This window comes from Procambarus clarkii, chromosome 94, assembly GCF_040958095.1.
Source record: "Procambarus clarkii isolate CNS0578487 chromosome 94, FALCON_Pclarkii_2.0, whole genome shotgun sequence".
NCBI classification, from domain to species: Eukaryota; Metazoa; Arthropoda; class Malacostraca; order Decapoda; family Cambaridae; genus Procambarus; species Procambarus clarkii.
Genome location: NC_091243.1, coordinates 12886880 through 12901962, shown reverse-complemented (window position 1 = coordinate 12901962; position 15083 = coordinate 12886880).

Below are 15083 nucleotides of genomic sequence, written 5' to 3'. Positions count from 1 at the left end.
CAAAATTCTCTCGTCCCTTGTGTCAATAAATTTCTTTACTTTGTCCTCCTCCATCTCTATATCATTGAGCATACACGACAGCACAGACAAGTTAATAGGCACTAATTTCACCGTTTCAGTCCCTTAGCCGGTTGAGTAACAGTACTACTGAATTCACTGGCCACACTGTATTAGTACCCTGGCAACACTTGTCTTGAAATTTGGTCCACACTCTAGCTTGATCCACGCTTCCTGAGGAGGTTCCCAGTTCTTGGCTACTGGGGTTCGAATCCTGGCAAGGTCGCCAGTTCTCTTGTCACGTGGGGGTGGGCGGTCCGGGGCTCTGCTAACACTCGGCTGCTAGGGGCTCAAAGGCCCAAATACTCAGCCCCTCCGACTCCCTGGATTCACCGGAGTCTCCTTGGTCACACAAGAGAGGACCAACAATGCCCACCTCCGCAGGTCTTTGCTTCCACCACAAAGGGGTGCCACTGATTCACCCTGGAAGCCCTTCAGTCAGACACGGGGAAACTGCTGTTAACAGTTCCGGCCTAGACCCGTGGGGGAGTGAAGGAAGACTCAGGCTTACCTATAACCATAACCTCCCTGAGTCTTGCCTGCCAGACAAAAAAGGTTGCAGGAACTCCTTTCCCGCCTGTCTTCTCTATCTTCCTCTTAGCAAGGTCGCCAGCTGGGTTATTGTATCTGCATCCCAGCAATGCAGTTCAGTGGGTGTATTATATATTATTTGTAGCCAGAAATGTATGCTCATAGAGAAATATCACAAATGGAGGCACACTCAAACACAGTAATAAAATGTGTGGATTTACTGATGCAAATTACATGAACACACACACACAATCACAAGTAATACATGAATATGGAATATGGATAATGAGTCTGGAGATCGTCAGCCTCTTCTTCCACGACCATCCAACGCTCCTTCTACTGGGCAGGAAGACAGGAGTCTCACACTCTCACAGGAGGGCCTCTTCAACACGTCGGCACCTCTTCTTCACTGTCCTGCCATCCATACACACTGTCCTCTCTGACAGTCCTGGACACAAGCTGCCTTGCAGCCTACTCTACTATTAAAGTAATAAAGTCTTGCTGCCACATACACGAGTAAATATTGTGGCCTAACTAGCCTACTCATACAAGGGGTAATGGGAGGGAAAAATGATCTACCTTACACTCCTGGCTCACGACGCCTGTCCCTCGATGGTGTGAGGTTCCCACGCTTCCTTGGGTCGATCCTCGACGATCCAGGGCGTTCCACAGGTCCTCAGGTGTCGTGAAGCCTTCGCGTCGTCGCCGTTCCAATCCCTGAGATTCAGCTGCCCCAATCCTGGTCCATCGATGGGCGCTGAGCTAATCACTATTTTTCCCCACACTCGCCTCTCCCACAGGGCGTCGCTCCTTGTCCTAGGCACGGTGTCGTCCTTCCAAGATTCTCAGTGGATGTGACCCCAGTCACAGCTAGCTTGCTCGCCCACCTTCCAGACCTCAACGTCCAGCCAGCGGCGCCGCCCAGCGTCGTCGCCGACTATTTTCCAAGTTTGGGCACTTCTCTGCTCACTGAACTTGGTTCCTCTTTTGCTTCCCAGAAGCGCAGGGTCTCCAATAACTGTGGTAGGCTGCGCAGGCCAGCTCAATCCACTGAACAAGGCTTGCAGAGCCTCCAATCTTTGAGAGCAGACCGAGGCACGTCCTGTCGCTTCCACGGTCAGTACAACTCTGACGTTGGCGCCGCCCGGGGCACTCGGTGACGTCATGGCGGGCCCTGATTTGTCGCCCGCGACCTACGTCGGCCAATCCGCGATCGGCTTGTCTCCCTTCCAAAAGGTCATATCTGCCGTAGGGGATACTGTTTCATTTTATAACAGGGCGCCAATTTTCCTTTATTTACAACTTATAATATAACCTCCTTCCATTAAATGGCAGCCGGTCTGGTCGCCACATATATCATTAGACTCCCTGAACCTCAGAGAATCAGTAGGGAGAGCTGATATGACTCTTTAAGCCGGCAAACGAAAGAAATAGGAGAGGGCACCGTAACAGTGGGTGAGACTAATATAGGATATTATATGGGAAAGCGAGACTAATATAGGATATTATATAGGAGGGTAAGACTCGAACACAGACAAAGGATGCAGTGCTGTTCAATATAAATTTTAACATTATCATTTGTAAGTAATATGGAGATTTATTTTTGTTAGTCATGGTAGCTGGATTAACAACATTTTGGTTAAATGCTCGTTAATCTTACCACTATAGGATCTCGTACACCAACGTGATCTTCTGATCACGGTAATAACATGACAAACAGCGCTTGGTGATATAGAAGAAAAAAAAGACAACAGAATGAAAGCGAGTGAGAGAGCGATGATAAAATTGAATTGGATTTAAATGAAACCGGAAATGAAAGCACAAATAAAACCTTAAATGAAAACAAGATGTTACATTAAATGGAAAATTAGATTGAGGAAGACAATATATATATATATTATATATATATATATATATATATATATATATATATATATATATATATATATATATATATATATATATATATATATATATATATATATATATATATATATATATATATATATTGTGACAATAATCTCCTTCAAGAGATTGAGCCTGCTCTTCCCTCCACAAATACGTCGTTACATCTATATAAAACTACTATGGAAGAAATGTCCAACAACGACAACAACACCAGCAAGGTTTGCCAGAGAGCAAAACGTATGCAGCCAGGGACACCTGCTCAGACTCAAACCGCCAAACTACCCGTCTTGCTGCCGGCTCCTCGCTGATTGGTCGCCGGTCTGGCTGCAACTGCACTCGCCCACCATACTACTTGATGTCTGGGGCCGCCACGACCTCAGTCCTCAGAATATTCAGTGCTTTCACACAGTTAACACTTCTCCCTGCTAGACGTAAGCTTTGGCGTACGTGTACTAAGAGAGGTGATAGCTTAAAGCCGATATTCCCGCACCTCTCATTTACTTGTCTATTGCACTTCTTGTTATTTTGCTCACTTGTCTTAACATAACTTTTCATTGTGTCATTTAATTATTCTTATTATTTTGATTGATTTTATTATACGAATTTGTTTGTCCATTTTATTCATGTTTTGATTTATTTAACGTAATTAAAATTTCATTGTTAAAATTTACTTGTGTTTTGTGTGTCTTCTCCTTACCTTACCACAGACGAAGTTCCAGATTTTCTATTTTTTTTTTATACTATGTGACGAGGCCATACCCCTAGCTTTGAACAGCCGAACACCAACGCGTTACCGTCACATATTATATGGGGGCCTGTCCTAGGAGCTTCACTCAGGTACTGGTGCCAAGTGGTAATTAATGGTAAGCGTATTTAACTTTGTTAACGTAGCTTTTACTATTTTTCATATCCAATTTCATTTTTTATATGGTGCGGTGTATTGTGCATTACGAGAGTAACATATGGTGAAGGTGAGACAACTTTGGATTACGTGGTGACTGTAGGCCTCAGTCATACTCTTAATTGGTCTTCTCTCCCTCCGTGTTATTACTCGTGTTTACCATCTTTGTCCCTTGGATATTTCTCATTTTGACAGATCATCATATTGGTACCCTGGTACTGTGGTCTGCCCCGGGTCAAGAGTACCCAATCTTCTGCAATCTGACTGTAGGAGGACAAAGAGGGCCATAGTTCCTCTAGTTCGAACTTTAGTTGCTGAATTGGGACCTCAGCAGCAGTTCTCGTCACCAGTTGACACCTCGCACCCCTACACGTCAGTCAGAGATGATGATACATACAACGGTAGGGAATTAGCTTACTTTTTCAGAGCGCAAAAGTTCGTTAATTCTGTAAGTATCATATTAATTTAAGTAGGAAAAACTTGCTTTATGTCCTATAGAGACTTGGCAAGGTATGCCTACATCCTTGGACTACCAATTTTACTTTTGAGGCAATTTACTGTTTCATTTGTTTTCGAAACTGTTTCATTTGTTAGTAGGATTTTCTTGCCCTTATCCTCTTACATGAGTACCGGGTACAAGATTTCCTGCGCCCTTGATTTAATTTAATCATTTAACATCTTTTACTTAACTTTAATTGTTAAAGATCTCACAGGATAGGTACCAGTTGCCACGTTGTCCTGTTTCTGACATTCACTATTGAATATTCGTTGTACCTTTATTTGCTAATTTCACCATGTTTCGTCTCCAAGCTTTCCGTGTAAATCCAGCAGGTGAAATAGGGACTTTAAGTCGTGCCAAGAAGACTGAATTACAAACTCTTGCACATGAGTATCAACTAGAAGTTCCCTACCAAGCCAACAAAAATGACCTACACAACCTGTTGCTGGATTACTATTTAGAGCAAGGTAAGATAGACTCTGAAACTCATGAAACTTACTATATTGCAGATAAAACTGACTTGGCAACGATGAAACTCAAACTGGAGCTGGCCAAGATTGAACGTGAGCAGCAAAGGGACGCCCGCGAACAGCAAAGGGAAGCCCTCGAACAACAAGAACGAACAGCTGCCATACGGAGGGAAGAACAAGAACGAGAAATCACCCTCAGAGAACGCGAAGCTGCTTTGAGGAGAGAAGAACAAGAACGCGAGGCCGCCTTGAGGAGAGAAGAACACGAACGTGAGGTCGCATTACTCTGTGAACGGGAACGCGTACAGCTTGAAACCAAACAACGCGAGTTGGAGATGCAACGCGAACATGACAAGCAACAAGCGACTCTGGCTCTAGAGTGTCGTCAACGAGAAATCGCCTTGGAAACTTCACACTTCACTCAACGCCAACAAGCTACTGCCAATCTTCCCGTCAGTTTTAATATATCACATGCAAGTAAGTTAATGCCATCCTTTGTAGAAGCAGAAGTTGATGTGTTCTTTACCACCTTTGAAACCCTTGCTAATCAACTCAGTTGGCATGTCGACCAATGGGCCACACTTCTCAGAGTCCATCTTACAGGTAGAGCTGCAGTCACACTCAGTACTCTGGCGTCTGAGAATGACTACCCGACTCTGAAACAAGCAGTGTTGGACGCCTACCTCCTCTCTACTGAAAGTTATAGAAGGAAATTCCGTGACCACCTGAAGGCAAGTACCACTACCTTCCTTGAGTTTGCTAACACGAAACGGAGATATTTCATGAAATGGCTGGAAGCAGCACATGTCTCTACTTTTACAGAACTCGTCAACCTGATGCTTGTTGAAGAATTCTTGAGACGTGTGCCGCCTCCTGTCCGCCTCTACTTAGCAGATAAAGAAGAAACCGACTACCTGAAGTGTGCTAAGTCGGCTGACACTTACAGCCTCATCCACCGGCTGACACCCGAACCATCCTCCAGTAAGAAGTCGTGGTACAGTTACGAGAAAGTGAGCCCCGATCAAGCTGGTTCACAACTGTACTGCAAGTATTGTAGACTCTATGGACATACCATAGACAAGTGTGGTAAGTCTCAATACAAGGGAACCACTGACCAACAAAAACCCAAACCAACTCCTCCTAAGTCCGGTAAGCCTGTGATGAATGTTGGTGTTAATGTTAATGATCTTTCTCTTTTCAGTAACCACCTGTATACTGGAACTGTCTCTGCCAACGGTTCAAATCCGGAGGGACGTTTCAAATTGAAGATCTTGAGGGACACAGCGGCTCTTCAATCGATCATCTTGAAGTCGGCTGTGCCCAACATCGTCTACACCGGAGAAACTGTCTTCATCACTGACCTCACTGCTACCACTCCATACCCTCTCGCCCGAGTCCACCTGGATTGTCCCTACGTGAACGGAGAAGTCCAAGTCGCCGTCAGGGAAAAGCCTTTTCCCATGCCTGGAGTGCAACTTCTCCTAGGCAACGACTTGGCAGAAGACCTGCAACCGACCAACCTGATCGTCATGGACAAACCCCAGGTGTGTAACTCTGTGCCAAGTAACCCTATTCTAGAGTATGTTCCAGTAGAGGTTCAAGAGAGTGATGAAGTTTCTCCTCCGGTTCTCGTGACCACCCGTGCACAAGCCGCACGTCCACAGCCAGCTGACTCTACTGCTTCCGCTGTCCCTCAAGACCCTCAGAAACTACCCCCGCATCTGACCAAGTTGGAGTTCCGTAAGTTGCAGAGGGAAGATCTTACTTTAACACCATTGTTTTTCCAGGCTGAGACTCAACCCGACAGTATTCCTGGCTTCTTCCTAGAGAACGACTTGCTCTACCGCAGATATAGACCCAGTAAACTGAAGGAGGAGGACGATTGGGCCAACATCGACCAACTTGTGATTCCTACCAGCCTGCGGCCCACTATTCTACACCTGGCCCACGGAGCACTCTCCCACTACGGCTTCAACAAGACTTACCATGGAATTCGTCAAGACTACTACTGGCCAGGTATGGTAAATAGCGTCAAACAGTACGTAAAACAGTGTCATATATGTCAGATGGCAGGCAAACCGAACATCTCCATTCCCAGAGCGCCACTGATTCCCATACAGGTGCCTGCGGAACCTTTCCACAGACTCATAATAGACTGTGTTGGTCCTTTACCTCGGACCAGTTCGGGTAACGCCTACATCCTAACCATCCTGTGTCCTACCACCAGATTTCCCATAGCAGTTCCAGTGAAGAACATCACGGCTGCTACGGTTATAAAACATCTATTGAAGATCTTCACTCAATACGGATTTCCCAGGGAGATTCAGAGCGACTGTGGTACCAACTTCACCAGTGATCTCTTCAAAAGGACACTGGAGGAGTTCAACATCAAACAGGTATTGTCCAGCCCCTATCATCCTGCTTCACAGGGTTCTCTTGAACGTAGTCATCAGACTATCAAAGCACTCTTGAAAAAGTTTTGTAGTGAAACCTCTAAGGATTGGGATAAGCAGATTGACCTTATAATGTGTATTTTCAGAAGTCTCCCCAATGAGTCCCTAGGAGTATCTCCTTATGAGATGCTCTACGGCCGTAAGTGCCGTACTCCCCTTAAGGCTTTCAAAGACTCTCTCCGAGATGCCACCTTCAGTAAGCATCAGAATGTGCCCCAGTTTCTTCAAAACCTTCAACACATTCTAGAGAGAGTCCACCGTTTTGCCCATGATAATCTATTGAAAGCCCAGGAGAGAATGAAGACTCATTACGACCAGACCAGCAAAGTAAGAAAATTCAAGCCGGGAGACTTCGTCCTTGCATACTTCCCTATCCCAGGTTCACCTTTCCAAAACAGGTTTTCAGGACCCTACCGCGTCAAAGAGTGCAGGAATAACAACAACTACGTAATAGAGACTCCAGATAGGCGGCGGAAGACCCAGCTGTGCCACGTCAACCTCCTGAAGCAATATAATGGTACTCCTCCCACTGTCCTAATTAACTATTCCACCTTCACAGAACCCTACATCCACAGTGAGACCTTCCCAGCTTCTCCTCCCGAAAGCACTGACAAGGAGTCAGCGCTTTCTAATTCCGAAATCCTTAATGATCTTCCCAAATACTTTCAGGATAATAATCGTGCTCCTTTGCCATATTCTAATTCCACTCTCACCTCGTCAGATAAGCCCTTCATCCTCCATGTCGACGCCAGTGGTACCGACGTTGGTGGTGTCGTGATGCAGCAACGAGGCGAGGAGAATACACCTGTCAGCGACTACTGCTACAAGGAACTACGGAACAATTGGCAAGGAGCTACTCTTCCTCATCCTGAAGCTCCAGCACTTCACTCCACACCTGAAAAGTGCTCGGTCCACCATCAACACGGACCACACCACCCTACACCTCCTGCAGCACGCCCACTTCTCATCTCAACGTCTTCTACTATGGGCTTGCTAACTGCAGAAATTCAACCTGGAGACACGCTATACCAAGATTCCGACAACATCTTAGCCCATGATCTCTCCAGAGTTTATGAAGTAGAAGCGACTCCATCCATTACTCCACCACATAACGACGTACTTCTTCCAGAACCGCAGGCTTCGGGGGAGAGTTGTGACAATAATCTCCTTCAAGAGATTGAGCCTGCTCTTCCCTCCACAAATACGTCGTTACATCTATATAAAACTACTATGGAAGAAATGTCCAACAACGACAACAACACCAGCAAGGTTTGCCAGAGAGCAAAACGTATGCAGCCAGGGACACCTGCTCAGACTCAAACCGCCAAACTACCCGTCTTGCTGCCGGCTCCTCGCTGATTGGTCGCCGGTCTGGCTGCAACTGCACTCGCCCACCATACTACTTGATGTCTGGGGCCGCCACGACCTCAGTCCTCAGAATATTCAGTGCTTTCACACAGTTAACACTTCTCCCTGCTAGACATAAGCTTTGGCGTATGTGTACTAAGAGAGGTGATAGCTTAAAGCCGATATTCCCGCACCTCTCATTTACTTGTCTATTGCACTTCTTGTTATTTTGCTCACTTGTCTTAACGTAACTTTTCATTGTGTCATTTAATTATTCTTATTATTTTGATTGATTTTATTATACGAATTTGTTTGTCCATTTTATTCATGTTTTGATTTATTTAACGTAATTAAAATTTCATTGTTAAAATTTACTTGTGTTTTGTGTGTCTTCTCCTTACCTTACCACAGACGAAATTCCAGATTTTCTATTTTTTTTTTATACTATGTGACGAGGCCATACCCCTAGCTTTGAACAGCCGAACACCAACGCGTTACCGTCACAATATATATATATATTATATAATTAACAATCGCGTAACGGCAGCACACTAACCAGGGCGTGCGGATGGTCCGAAACTACCAGTCAACTAACCTCTTCAACTTGATCAGATCAAACACATTCTGTTAGTCCGTTCTCGAATGCAATACCGTAGCGAGAAACGTCTGTGTTGCTTCTTCTGTTCCTTTTTCTGCTGCTGCTGCTGCTGCTGCTACTGCTGCTGCTGCTGCTGCTACTGCTGCTGCTGCTGCTGCTGCTGCTGCTGCTGCTGCTGCTGCTGCTACTACTGCTGCTGCTGCTACTGCTACTGCTGCTGCTGCTGCTGCTGCTGCTGCTACTGCTGCTGCTGCTGCTGCTGCTACAACTTCTCCCACAACTGTTGCGAAATGTAACTACAACTACCGATTAACTGATGATTGATGAAGATTATGCCACCCAAAAGGTAGCACGGGCATGAATAGCCCGTAATGCAACTACCGGTGTTGTTACTGTTTGCTAACAACCACAGTGTTCTCACTCATGATAAAAGTCAGTGAGTAATTACCATCCGGAAAGGCTACTCTTCAAAAGTGTTCAATCAATTGATCTTCAGAGATTGATAACGTTTTGAACAATAACTGGCGAGGGATCACTTTGGCCGCTGTCCGGCAAGTTTATATACATACACAAACACGTATATGCATACTTTGCATATACACACACAGACGTGAACTGGAATATAGTGAGATAAACAGACTGAAAGGCAAACATGCATAGAGACATACAGACAGCAAGACATACATTAAGATAGTTATATATACATATAAACACAGACACAAAGAGACAGAAACGATCACTGCATGATGAACAGACATATATACCGACACACACACACTACACACACACACACACACACACACACACACATACACACACACACACACACACACACACACACACAAGGGGAACACGCACAAGGGGACACAGGTGGAAACTGAGTGCCCAAATGAGCCACAGAGATATTAGAAAGAACTTTTTTAGTGTCAGAGTGGTTGACAAATGGAATGCATTAGGGGATGATGTGGTGGAGGCTGACTCCATACACAGTTTCAAGTGTAGATATGACAGAGCCCGATAGGCTCAGGAATCTGTACACCTGTTGATTGACGGTTGAGAGGCGGGACCAAAGAGCCAGAGCTCAACCCCCGCAAACACAACTAGGTGAGTACAACTAGGTGAGTACACACACACACACACACACACACACACACACACACACACACACACACACACACACACACACACACACACACACACACACACACACACACACACTACACACACACACACACACACACACACACTACACACACACACACACACACACTACACACACACACACACACACACACTACACACACACACACACACACACACACACACACACACACACACACACACACAAACAACACTGCTTTCAGGTCTTCGTACCCACAGTGGGAGTGTCAGCAAATTCAAGACACCATGAAAGCCAGGACTGGAGACCATTCAACACACAAGGGAATCTCATTGTAATAAAGTATTACCTTAGACATTTGCAATGGTGGAAAGAAGCGTCCTAAACGCCCTGGAGAAGACCTAACAGAGCTGTACCGGGAACGAGGAGACATGCAGAGCTGTACCGGGAACGAGGAGACATGCAGAGCTGTACCGGGAACGAGGAGACATGCAGAGCTGTACCGGGAACGAGGAGACATGCAGAGCTGTACCGGGAACGAGGAGACATGCAGAGCTGTACCGGGAACGAGGAGACATGCAGAGCTGTACCGGGAACGAGGAGACATGCAGAGCTGTACCGGGAACGAGGAGACATGCAGAGCTGTACCGGGAACGAGGAGACATGCAGAGCTGTACCGGGAACGAGGAGACATGCAGAGCTGTACCGGGAACGAGGAGACATGCAGAGCTGTACCGGGAACGAGGAGACATGCAGAGCTGTACCGGGAACGAGGAGACATGCAGAGCTGTACCGGGAACGAGGAGACACGCAGCCGTCACCAAGGAATAAAGAGGCAGGAGGGGAATAACAGCCAATAATTTAGCAGAGAATGCTGTGAGGAAAAACACGAAAAAAAGCAGGCTGGAGTGTAAAAAATACAGTTAACTATGTACAGAAGAGCACCAACAGAGGCAACAGGGCTAGAAATACACACTGAAAGATCAGAAGAGATGCATACAAGAAGGAAACTTAGTATTTCAGGATAAGAAACTTGGTTGGAAGTTGCCTGCGTTGGACAGCGGTAGGAAATGTACGTCGAAATGCGTCTACTTGGCCAAACTTGCTTCTAAACATATATGATCCACTTGTGTTAAATGACAAGAAAGTGACGCAGTTTCGGTCCGTTCTGGGGGCCAGGATTCAACAAGCAGGTAAGCAAATACTTATATATCTTTCCTCAATCTTTAGCGGCTTTGTTTACATTTATTAAACAGTTGACGAGCGTCGAAACTTCCCAATCAAATCTTATTATTGTTATAAGCAGCCTCCCTGGTGCTTCGGTACCCATGAACTCTTCAATATATGTAAACATGACCGGTAAAGATTGAGAAAAGATGTAGAGGTTTGTAAGCACTTGTGTACCTGCTTGATCATAGACTCGTGATGTTGTCACTTTACAAGTGTTTCATCCACGTTATTGTGACTTATTTTGTACTTTTGTATTTCACAAACTAGGCCACTTTTTGCAGGCGATGAGTCACAATAACGTGGTTAAAGTATGATGATAAGACTACACACTAGAAGGTGAAGGGACGACGACCTTTCGGTCCGTCCTGGACCATTCTCAAGTCGATTGTGACTTGAGAATGGTCCAGGACGGACCGAAACGTCGTCGTCCCTTCACCTTCTAGTGTGTGATCTTGTTATCATTAAGCCACTTTTGCTGTTTTGTATTTTCCACGAACTGTTAAATACCTGGTGAGGGTTGAAGCAGGATTTACTGCATAATTAGCTCACAGGCTGCCTCAAGCTGAGACACAGAGTGCCATAACTTCATGCCTCATAACCTCATGCCTCATAACCTCATAGCTTCATGCCTCATAACCTCAACCTCATGCCATAATCCTGACGAGGGAGGGTGAAGATGACGTATGGCAGCGGGTCGGTAACTCCCAGAGAGGAAGCTTATTAAGCTGTACATTGACCTACCGTTTATTTTCACTTTCAACCGAACATTTTTATCTCCACAAAGTTGATGGAGCAAATAAGTCTACTGAGAGCATACTTAGTTCCCTAAAAATAGTTCACAAATGCTGACGGCTTGTCTAATTAGATCGACTCATTAGAGAGTTCCCATAATTGGCGGTTTATATCTGATTCTCTGAAAGTTTACGAAACAGCTTCATTACCCCTCACGTCAGGGGTAATGAAGAACAAAGAGAACACAGAACACAAACAACAAGAAAAATATAAAAAAAGAACACGAACAAAAAATAAGACCAGCCCCAGTCTCCCAGGGAAGGGAACTACCAGGGGAGGAACTACCAGGGGAGGAACTACCAGGGAAGGAACTACCAGGGGAGGAACTACCAGGGGAGGAACTACCAGGGAAGGAACTACCAGGGAAGGGAACTACCAGGGGAGGAACTACCAGGGGAGGAACTACCAGGGAAGGAACTACCAGGGAAGGGAACTACCAGGGGAGGAACTACCAGGGAAGGAACTACCAGGGAAGGGAACTACCAGGGGAGGAACTACCAGGGGAGGAACTACCAGGGGAGGAACTACCAGGGGAGGAACTACCAGGGGAGGAACTGCAGTAAACAAGAGAGTCGGCTAAAAATGTTCTCTAACAGGAAAATATACTGTATTCCCTCGGCTTCTGTTATGTATCTAACACCGGATCATGAGTCGTCAATATGGGATAAATATTTCACTCACACTATTGACAAGAACCGCGTTCACCATCGACTCTCTCTCTCTACTTCCTTACTGAATATTAGCGCCAAATAGTCACTCGATAAGACTGTAATAAGAGAATATGTATATTAAAGATTAACTGGTAAGAATTATTGGTATAGACTGCGATTAGAGAATTACCAGCTGTGGTGTGAAGACAATCTCGTCTCTCTCTCTCTCTCTCCCCTGGTTCCTCTGTGCTCACAGCTACTCAGGAGACCAGTAACCAGCCCTTCCTTGCTTAATGTGAGGAACGAATGGAAATTCAATAATTTGGCTTCAGACGCATGAAATGGTTGGTGATGGAAGCTTGGTGCTACGATATCACACACCTTCGGACTCTTGACAATTCAAGCGAAAGTCTAATAGCATTGTAGACAATCTTTCGTACGATATGTTTGATTATATATAATATATTAATACAAAACTATTAAAAAGGTGAATTGTTGACAAAATAACGAGCGTGCTGGTTTAATTGTTTCCAAAATATTAGTCAAGAAATGCGAGTTTTTCTTGACCAAAATTTACTTGTCCAAATTTTCTTGACCAAAATTTACTTGTCCAAATTTTCTTGACCAAAATTTACTTGTCCAAATTTTCTTGACCAAAATTTACTTGTCCAAATTTTCTTGACCAAAATATTAGTCAAGAAAAGTTAATTTTTTCTCGAAGTTTTCTCGCAAAATCCAGATTTTCATGTTTGTAATAATTGCAGTATTGATGACGTGACAATTTTCCTTTTAAAACTAACTGAGGTCTGCCATTCCACAACACACCCTGTTCTTCCCTGGTGTTTTTCAGCAGTTGTTCCGAACAGTCCAACTGTTTAACCAAGCTCTATTCCAATGACCTTTCGAGCCAACTCACCTCTATTGGCCTTGTCAACAACTTTCTATTTTTCAACCACTGTAACTTTCTCACGTCTTCAATTCTAACTTTGTTCCCGGAATTCTTCCTATACTTCGTGAATAATTCATCCTTTCTGCTCTCAAAAAATATATTTGTCTCTCTTGAGGTAAACAGTACGTGTGTTCGTCATACTGTGGAAGTCTTGAGACAGACTACACACACACACACACACACACACACTCACACACACACACACACACAGATAAAGACAGACTATTTAACACAAGGGGCACGCGCACTAGGGGACACAGGTGGAAATTGAGTGCCCAAAGAGACGTTAGAAAGAATTTTTTCAGTGTCAGAGTAGTAGACAAATTGAATGCATTATGCAGTGATGTGGTGGAGGCTGACTCCATACACAGCTTCAAGTGTAGATATGATAGAGCCCAGTAGGCTCAGGAATCTGTATTTTAGCTGATTGACAGTTAAGAGGCGGGACCAAAGAGCCAACACTCAACCCCTCGCAGGCTCAACTAAATGAATACACACTCATCCCATCGTGGCAAGAGGTGTCCCATTCAGGGGTCCAAGGAGGTGAAGTTTGGTCCTATAAACATTGATAGATAAATAGCCTTCAACTCTCACCTGTGTTAAGTAAACAGCATCAACATCCCAACGGCTTCAAAATGGACGTGGGGGAAGCAGCATTGTTTCAAGCAAATGTTTGACAGACACAAGAATAAGAGTGACAAGGTATAAACAAGAGCTGCCTCTAATAGGCCAATATAGGCCTCTAATAGGCCAGCATCACTCATTCACACACATGCTCTTAAAACGCTCTTAAAATGCTCTTAAACTGAATAAATGAACTAAGTGCATAAATCCCAATACTGAGTCTCTGTATAGGAGACAGAAACTTAGCTTTCAGACCTTGATAATTATGATATATATATAGATGGATTGATTCAGAGATAGAGAGATGCGTAGATACAGAGAGACAGAGAGAGTCTGTGAAGGTAGACAGGAGACAGAGAGGATGGTAGACACAGCAGTGACAAACAAGCTTAACTACTCTTGTCCACTTCAGTTGTCAGAGTGTCGAGACGGGCGACACAGTACGCGATATATTGAGCATCAGCGTCCTTTTGAAAAAGGATTATTAATTAATTTTAAATGGCATTCATATTGGGAGAAGGCAATTTCCTCTGCAGCTTATGAGCGAACTAAGCTATGAGGCAGATAATGAACCAATGAAGCGGTCATGTATTAATCTGAAATCTTTGTTGACAGTTTATGAGTGTTAACTGTGAGAATATCCACTACGACTATAGGTACGGTTCGAACCTACGGCTCCGGCATTGCCAGTCGCGTACTCTACCACTAGACCAACAGAACTTGTAAAAAAAGTCGCACCCACCTATAGGCCTATACTGGATTCTCTCATTGCTATATATCACTTCAATGTGATTTCTGTATTTACTATTTGTGTCTGCTGGATCGAGCTATTAGCTCTTGGATCTCGCCTTTCTAACCAATCTATTTTTTCTCTATTATATCTACTATATACATTTCTTCTAACACCCACACACACACACACACACACACACACACACACACACACACACACAC